Genomic DNA, 9,652 nt, shown 5'->3' with positions numbered 1-9,652 from the left:
ACGGATGACTGTAGACGCCAGACAAAGGCAGCTGATCCCCTGAAACTGGAGTTACAGAGGGTGTGAACACCACTACCACCTTCCACATGGATGCAAGAGCAGTAAGTACTTTTAACTCTTAACTCATCTCTTAAACCCCATATTTGAAAATTTCAAGACTAAGGCCAAAAGCAAAGAACATAAGAAAAAGGAAGAATTTTCATTGCTATTTCTGAAAACGTACATTTCCCCCCTCAGAGGATCTGATCAAATTTTGATATACTCTTGTGAAATGATTTACTTGAGTAATTATCAGTTTGCTTTTCTTTTCTGATGACGTTTTACAGTATCTGGTAAGGCTTAATTTCTTCTGAGAAGCCCCTAAGCTCTAAAGGGCTCCGAGAGTCTGAGACCTTCCCTGATGATCATTGCTCAGGGGCCACCACAAACCCTACAGTCACTCATCTCCCCTGGGCGTTTCCCCGACCACGCCCATCGCTCAGACCACGCCCACTCAGGTTCTCCCTCCTCCCCCAGTTCCAACAACTGGAGATTCTCATTGGTGGAGAAGTTGTTCTGGTCCCACCCCGGGGGGCAGTGATAGGCTGCCCCAACGTGGGGCGGTGGTGGTTGGCTGCCTGGGGACGGGTCCCGGGTGGTGCCTGTCAGAGAGGCTGGCGGCAGTGGCGGCTGTCGGGGCTGGATTGTCAGTCAGCGAGAGGAGGGAAGATGGCTCGCCCGGACCGGTGCTGCTAGGAGGAGAGGGGCAGGTGGCGCGGCTGCTGGCGGAGCGCAGTCGCCCAGTTGCTGTGGTCGCCGTGGTCGCGAGGCGAGGCCGCGGTGGGTCCCGGAGCTGCTCTGGTGAGTCCGCCGCGAGCCGCACGCCGGCCCCCCGGGGCGCCGGGAGACCGAGAACTTTCTTTGGTCTGGGAGGAGCGGGGCTGAGGCAGCTGCGGGCGGCGGGCAAGGACTTCGTCCTGGGGCGGCGGCCCGTTGCGGGTAACGGCTCCCGCGCGAGGCTGGGCGGTCGGGGTGGCCCGGGAAGCCGAAGTTGGTCGCTCCGGCTGCCCGCTGCCAGCCGATGAGGCTCGGTGCCCGGTTGGGGCGGTGAGCTCGGGGCGCCCCAGGGTCGGCCTAGCGCGGAGCCCACCGTAGCCTACGGCCGCTGCCCACTCGTCCCCACCGCCCAGCGTCCGGCCCCACGGCCCACGCGGGCTCCGCAGACCCGGTGCTCCTCCTGAGTCGTGCTCCCCCGGGTCTCGGGTCCCGCGGGGCTGGGGGGTTCAGAGTGCCAGCTTGGTCTGTTCATCACCTGGAGAGCTCCTCTTCTTCCCGCGCCGCCCTGGACCCTGGAGTTCTGCCTCCTCCGAGGCTGCCGTGACCGCTCTCGAGGATCGTCGGGGTTTCCGCTGAACGTCCCCCCACCCCCCGAAAACACCCCAAGTTTGCACGCTTCGGCAAAACTGGATGTCTGCCCTGCAGCGTGCATGTGTGTGCTTTGTACCTTTAGAGTTCCTGAAGGATTTAAATTTGACCCTAGTGGTTTTTTGCACTGCACAGAATCGGTTCCAGGATAAAACGCTATAGCACGCGGCGGCTGTGTTGCTCAGGTAGGGGGAGTGCTGCTACTACTTAGAGACTGCTACAGGCTGCGGGACTACACTGGCTTTGCAAAGTGGGTGTCCTTTGGGTAACAGAGGAGATTTGGGAGATGTGCCAGCCCTGTGGTTCATGCAACACGTTGCAGTTTGAGCTTTTCAGTTTTTAAACTTCTGTCTACATAAAGCCATAAAGATTAGTGTAACCTTGAAGCAATGTGATAGTTCTGGGAGATGTGTTTTCCTAAGACTGCTCTGCTGTCAACAGCACCAGCCCTCTCTTATCATTTGTGAGAACCTTTTCCCTTTAGGTGAACATTTTAAGGTTTACAGGATGAATTTTAGTTTGAACCACGTTTTGAAGCACAGGGAAGGACAAGAAAGAAAAAGGGCTGCTTTGTCAGAAGCATCAAAGATATTCAGGTATTCAGATAATCTGATCACTTTAGTGGCAAGGGGAAGCCCTGTATGTATTTAGAAAACAGATTCTACAATTGATACGTTTTAAAGTCATTTGATTTATTAATAGTATTGCCAGAAACAGATTAGAAATCCTGTTAGTAATCAGGACTAACATCCTCTGGATGTGAACACCGGGTGGGGAATGGGCTAGGCCAGTGCACAGTTCCTGATGTCTTTCCTTTTGGAAGTGTGTGTGTGTGTGTGTGTGTGTGTGTGTGTGTGTGTGTGTACACGTACACATGTGCATGCAACTGCAGTGGCATCACAGATCAGTTCGTTCTCTACTTCACCTTATGGGTGCCTATTCTATCTGGTCATCAGCAAGTGCCTTTACCATTTGAGCCATAGTGAAGACTCTGTTCTTTCTTTTTCTAGTTTTTTTGTTTGTTTGTTTTTGATTCTTCTATTTTATAAAATTCCTTTTATAAATCCTTTTTTTGCATTTTTAAAGAATGGTGTAATTTTGACAGTAAGTTTGAATATATCGTCTAGTTCACTCTTATTCAGCATCCTGTTGCCTATTATTTATTTTGTAATCAAGCCCAGGAAATCTTCATAGGTGACTTTTGGGAGCGTAGCTCACAAACCATTCATCAGATCACTGGTAGCAATAAAGTAGAGATGTGTGAGTGAGGCTTTTCAAGAAAACTGAAGTAAAGAAAGGAGAAAACGCTGGCTATGGAATAGCACTTCTCTGTCTTGGCCACACATACGTAATTTTTTGCAGAACTTAAAATTTTTTTCTCTCAGAAGGAATCCCCACCCTTTTCCCAATGAGGGCAGGATAGAACCTATGCATCAGCGTTTATTTCAACAACTTTCTAAATTATGATTGGCATGTAATAAACTATAAATATTTCACTTGCACCATTTAGTGCTTAATATGTTTATATTTGTAAAATCATTACCACAATTAAAGTAATGAACCAGTACATTACCTCCTAAAGTTTGTTCGTGTCCTTTATAATCTTTCCTTCTGATCCCCAGAGAACACTCACCTACTTTCTGTTGGTATAGGGTGCTTGCCTGTAAAAGCTTAAAACTTTAAAAATATTATTGGTTTCCTAGATGATTTCACTGTGTGAACATAGTTGAAATACCATTTTAGGGGCTGGAGAAATGGCTCAGCAATTAAGAATACTTGTTGCTTTTGCAGAGGGCCCTGGTTTGGTTCCTAGCACCCACGTGGTTGTTCACAGTCATCCATAACTCTAATTCCAGGAAATCTGATGCCCTCTTCTGACCTTCAAAGGCACCAGGCACTCATCAGTTCACACACACACACACACACACACACACACACACACACACACACACAAATATGTATGTAGGCAAAATATATATGTAGACAAAACATATATGTAGGCAAAACAGGCATATATATAAAATAAATCCTTTATAAAAAAGCCCACTACAGTAGAGCATAGGTTGAAAGAATTTAGTATTTGTTTGCATGCATGTATAAAGAAGAAAAGGTAGACTCAGGATAAGAGATTTGGGGGGAAAATGAGATAATTATTCAAACTTAGTCCTTGAGAAGCTGAAGAGAAGGTTGACAGTAAGAAGGAAGGACATTTCTGGAAGCAACATCTTTAATAAGAAACAAGAGAGCCGGGCGGTGGTGGCGCACGCCTTTAATCCCAGAACTCGGGAGGCAGAGCCAGGTGGATCTCTGTGAGTTCAAGGCCAGCCTGGTCTCCAAAGCGAGTTCCAGGAAAGGCGCAAAGCTGCACAGAGAAACCCTGTCTCGAAAAACCAAAAAAAAAAAGAAACAAGAAAATAAAGACAGCATATTTCTTTGTTATAATTGTTGATGTCAATAGTACTAAGATTGGTTTCCTCAAGTGCCTTTTAAAGGTCCTCAAAAAAGGTCAGAGAGTATCCTAATATTGTGAGAGCAGATGTCCTTCAGAAGAACACCTTCCGTGGAGCCTGAGACGCTTAGCATCTCTATGGAATGCTTTGTCAGTTTTGGGGGCGTGGGGTGGGGTGGGGAATTAACAGTTGGTCTGTTGCTTACTATTTGAAAGCCAAGTGCTGCCAGACAATCTTTTTGGTCCTCCAGAGTTAGGCTGCCTATCTGAACAGAGGAAAGAGAGCATTTAGCAGTTGAAAATCCTTTTTAAACTGACAGTGGGATGCCAAGCCCCAATTAATACATCTAAAACACAACCTCTACACCTATGGCTCAGAGAACATCATGGAAGAGGGGGTGGAAAGAGTAAGAGTCAGAGGATAGAGCTGGGATGTCTGCTGTGAGACAGTGTCTTCTGCATATGACAGGGAAATCTCATGTATATACCAGGAAATTGCAACAATATGGTTTCCTAAACCAAACCAAAAAATGACCACACCAATTGACATGTCATGTGGATGGGGGAATTCTCATGAGGCTTCTTCTCTGAAAGAAGAGCTACAGGCAATTAATGGGTGCTTGAGAGAGGGAGAATCAGTTTCCCCAGGGATGAGCCCTGTGGTAGGCTAGCCAGTCCTAAGAAGTCACCCCTAAATGCACAAGAATGCCTTTAGAGTTTCATAGTCAAATATTAAAACTTTTCATTTATGATCTGTTAAAAAAATCTTTTGCCCTTTTTCTTTTTTTGAGTTGAGGTATTAAGTCTGATCACATGCCATCAGAATGTATGTTGAGACGATAATGTGTTGTTTTAACCTGTTGGTTGGAGAGTTGTATTAGAATTCTTAGCAGATTTCATCAAAGAGTGCTCTTCTGGGGATAAAGGCATCTTGATAGTAGCTTGTTTTTGAAGTGCATGAGAATTACCTCAGAGTGTACCTTTTCCCTATCATGAACTCTGTAGTACCTTGTTTTCTGAATACAAAGAATCTGGGCAGAGAATGTGAAGGCTCTTTCTCTCTGCTCTAGCAATCTCTCGCTTGGCGGGTTTGAAATAATTTAAGCTGTAAAAATATGTATGTCTTCCTTGCAGTTTGTTGAGATCTCAAATTGGGCTTAATCCTTTCTATAATTTAAATAATTTAATTGCACAACTTTATGAAATAAGGATTATCATTCCTATTTTACAGTTTAAAAACTGAGACTCTCAGTTCAAGTTAAGTATAGTGAGTTGAAACCCAAACCTTGTCACAGAAGAATCACCGCTCCAGTTGTCTGTGCATGCAGGTTGTGTATGTTCCTGTAGGCTAGATGTCAACATAAGTTGGCTTCTTCAGTCATTCTCTGCTTTCTTTTTTGAGTCAGGGTCTCTTGCTGAACCTGCAGCTAGACAATGAGGCTAGCTAACTGTCCAGCAGAGCTCTAGAGAGCCTCCTGTCTCCACTTCTCTGCACTGAGGTATCAGGCATGCCAATCTTTACTTGGATGTGCTGGGGACAAACTCAGGCCTCAGGCTTGTGTAGTGAGCACTTGACCAACTGAGCATCTCCCAAGTCCCTGTATTTACATCCGCCCCCTCACATTTTCCTGATTTGACACTTTGTGCTTTTCTTATTTCTGAAAAATAAATGTAATCACTTATTTGAAATCTTATTGTTTTTCCTCTTTGTATAGTTATATTTTGGTACCCCTGTCATAATTATTACTGGTCTCTTCAGTGTTGATATTGTATCTTCTGCTACTTTAATAAGCAGAGCCTAATATGGTGATCATAGTAGATGACTCTGGAGTAGGGTGAGATGGGGAACTTAATATTGATTTTTGTAAAACGTACACAATATACTTAACAGTTTAAAACTTGTGCCCAGACTTAAATTAAAATTTAAGACCCAGGCTTGTTGGGTCTCCAAGATTGATTGTACTCCCAAGTTACATGTGTATGTTGTAAAGAATGTTACAGTAAAAGTACTGTATACAAGAGATCTATGAGTTTGGAAAACCTAGTACATTTCCATTATAGTCCAAATGTCTGTTCTTTTTGAGCTTTGTGTCAGGGTAGCATTCAGTAGTAAATGGTAAGTTTCTTTGGCATTTTCTTGAACAATGAGTCTTTTGATTACTTGATGGACATTAGTTGTTTCTCATTCTAATGTTTAAGAATTCATTCAGTCATTTGTATTTGACTTAATAAACACAATGTGTATGAGTTCTTAAATTTATACTATGAGATCATGTTGGGTTTCAGCTCCTGGAAGATTTATATTTATTTTTGTTTATGTCTGTGTAAGGGCCAGGCACTGTGGCAAATGTCTGTAGTCAGTCCCAGCTACTCTGGAGACTGAGGTGGCAGCTCGTACCTGAGCCTATGAAACCAGCCTGGGCAACAAACTGAGACCCTGTCTTGAAACAAAAAGAATAGAGTGATGTAATGTGTAGGCTAGGAAGTTTAAGAGAAGAATGTAAGCTTTAAAAGTGCTTAAATTGGGCAAACAATTATGAGCTTTTTGAACTCCTCTCTTTGAAATATAAATTAAGAGTTTAGAATGCTGATTCTAATCAGTATCCACAGACTGTCTATCCCCATCGGTTATAGAAAGTTGCCACTGTGACATCTTGGAACTTGCTAGATGTATTACTTACTCTTTTGACCTAAATTTCAAAGTTCACAGTGACTTGTTAGTTGATGGATGTTACAGATAGAGCAGCAGGTAGAATGACAGCATGGTCCTCAAAGCAGGATACAGTCATTAGAAGAGGGAGACCATTTTGGGAAAGTATGAAGCATGAAGTTGGTTTTGCTAAGGGAATGGGGAGGAAGGTGACGATGATGTAGAGATGAGTGGAGCGAGAAGCAGCACCTGAAACATGCGAGTCACAGACTGGTAGACATGTCTAGGAAACAGAACAGTCACATGGACCAGGAAACTGGAGTGTTGGCATCCGTGAGGTCAACTCATAGACGCTCAGCGTGGAAGAAAGACTCCTGATGCAAAGTTAAAGGATGAGCCTAGAGGCAGAGCTGGCTGATTTGCCGTCTGTAAGGCTGTGGAGAGTTTATGATGAGAACCAAAGCTGACAGTACATGGTTGGTTAAGGGAGCAGCCGGTGACAGGCAGCTGGAGGCAGTGGCAGTAGATGGGGCTGCTGCATCAGAAAGTCAGGACAGAGTGAATGAGGATGGACGTAGCCTGAAGGCGTTGGGATCGGAAGAGCTGCTCTTCTGAAACCGTAAAATTCTGAAGTGCATTCTCGGTTGTCCAAGTGGTAAATTCCTTGTTAGTTAGCTCATAAACTCATCTTTTCTTGAGCATCTACAGTGTGCCAGTTTATTAGTATTGTTATTAATTTTAAGTATCTCTGTGTGTAGTGTACATGTATATGTATGTTCCTATAATAATGCTAGGTTGAGAAGATTAAAAAAAAAAAAAAGGACCAGCCAACAAGGACTAAGAAAAATAAGAGTAGAATTTGCTATTTTCACTATGAGAGCTACAAATATGTTCTGTAGTATTCGGTCACTCCTTAGAAAGGCCAACATTATCATGGAAATGTAACTGAGCTGGCCATAAGTCAGCCATCAGAGCAGATACTCTTCCTGTCACCTTGTTATAAAGTTTCCAAGGGCTGATTATAATCTAATGTGACTTATTGAATTTGAATTCCATCAGTCATGAATTACTTATTGGTAAAAGTCCAAGCAGGCTATTTCTTTTAAATTAAAACAAAACAAAACAAAATAAAAACCACTTTGTTAAAAAACAACACAGCTGAAAAAGAAATGCTTAAAATACTTTAGAGGTTAACAATCATTATAGGACTTTCAAGAACCTTAGGTGGAGCCAAGATAAAAACTTTTGCTGTGCCAATTTTAGCTTCCTAATCAGCTAAAAAGCAACATCTAGGGTACATTTTGTTGTATTAGTATATGGCTTAATAATTTTGGAAACTATTTTTTGTATTATTTTATACTTGAGCTTCTACTTAACCAAATTGACTATTCCACCAACAGAACAGTGATCATACTAAACTATGTGCTTTGATTACTCTAACTTTAAGAAGAACAAACATCTGTATTAATGAGATCCACCACCAAGTTCCTGATTGGGAAGATCCGTTGTCTCCTGTCTTCTAAGGCTGCGGTAGAGACTAAATCAAGGGACAGGGCCTCACACGTGCTAGGCAGGTGATGGACCGCTAAGCTGCATTGTCAGGCTCGGTCTGTTGCATTTTAAAATTCAGTCTTGTTAGCAGGCATTCCTGCCATTCGCAGTGTTTCCTTGCATTTTCTCATTGTATCCACTTATTGCTCACCGTTTTCCATTAAACATCTGGGGCTCCGCTGGTTGTCTTCTCTAATGTTTGAATCCCATTCCAGCTTGTAAAGGGCAGTGACTCACTCCAAAACATCTACTCACAAGTTAATTGGATTTGGTTCTCTTGACATTTCTATCTTGCTTTATCACTAGCAGTGAAAACTGCCACTTAAAATGTGAAAGGCTTTAAGAAATTAAAGCACAACTGTGCTTTGAAGAGTGTGTTTTTGTATGCTGTTATGTTTGGGAAAGAGAAGAGGGGAGTGAGTGATACCAAAATGATTGAAACATATTGCTTTGTGTTTTCATTTATATCCTTTTTTGGGGCCAGGGATGGTTTGAGACAGGGTTTCTTTGCGTAGTGTTGCCTGTTCTGGAACTTACCCTGTAGACCAGGCTGGCCTTGAACTCAGAGATCCATCTGCCTCTGCCTCCCGAGTACTGGGATTAAAGGCGTGCGCCGCCGCCGCCGCCGCCGCCGCCGCCGCCGCCGCCACCCCGCTTCATTTATATTCTTAAACTTATATAAATAGTGTTTGTTTTTATTGTTTTATTGCATTGCTTACACCCTAATTCATCTTGATTTATTTAAAAATGAACTAAGGTACACTCACTTCTGCTGTTTTAGGTCTATGTGTCTCCACTAACAGACTCTGAATCCCTTAAGTCAGCAACTATGTCATATTCATTTTTGTGACCAGTAGGACATAGTAGACATTTAATAGATATGAATAAATGGATGGTATTTAGGCATTAGTACAAGAAAAGAAGAGCCAGGATGATTACTAGATCCTGGTCGATTGTGGCTTCAGTGCTGTTATAGGCTGAATTGTGTCCCCCTCCAAAATATATGTGGAAGTCCCAACTCCTAGCTCCTCCAGTGAAGCTAGTGATAGCGTTTTTACAAATGAGGCCATTAAGGTGGATACTAATCCAATATGACCAGGGTCCTTGAAAGAACTTAGAACTTTGGATATGACAGTTAAAGAGGGATGTGGATGTAAGATGGCAGCCATCTACATGCCGAAGAGAAAAGCCCAAGGCAGATCCCTGTCTTGTGCCTCTTATCAGGAGCCCACTTTGCATTCAGACTCTAGCCTGGAGAACCTTGAGAATGTAAATTTCTGTGTTTAATTTACCCAGTCTGTGCTACTTTGTTACTACATTCCTAGGAAATAACAGAGATGGGTTATATGCTTGTATGCAGCAGCATATCAAATCCCTTCATTTTCTTATTCCCAAGAAACACATTTCCAAGCCTGATGCCTAAACCTCCAAACATTTTATGTTTCCTCTAGGCAAAATGTGGGAGAGAAATGGGATAGCTTAATGGAGAAAGAAATAGCTATGTGTCTCCTTGGCCAACTCCCCAGTACAGCACTACTATGGCAAGGGGCTGAATTTTTAGTTCAATTGAGTTTGTTTAGTTTGACCAAAAGGAAGTG

General features: G+C 43.2%; 1 protein-coding gene across 1 annotated transcript in view; it reads left to right on the top strand.

Moving 5' to 3' along the window:
* Positions 1–647: 647 nt before the first annotated feature.
* Hycc1 (hyccin PI4KA lipid kinase complex subunit 1) overlaps positions 648–9,652 on the top strand; it is a 63,802-nt gene continuing 54,797 nt past the window's right edge. The window contains exon 1 of the mRNA XM_052719891.1: positions 648–840. The gene's annotated coding sequence lies outside the window, so the exon portion shown is untranslated. The remainder of the gene's footprint in view (positions 841–9,652) is intronic.

Source organism: Peromyscus californicus, unplaced genomic scaffold (genome assembly GCF_007827085.1).
Source record: "Peromyscus californicus insignis strain IS unplaced genomic scaffold, ASM782708v3 Scaffold_6__1_contigs__length_162567912, whole genome shotgun sequence".
Lineage (NCBI taxonomy): Eukaryota > Metazoa > Chordata > Mammalia > Rodentia > Cricetidae > Peromyscus > Peromyscus californicus.
The sequence above is the reverse complement of the archived record's forward strand: the minus strand, read 5'-3'. Positions and strand labels throughout refer to the sequence as shown.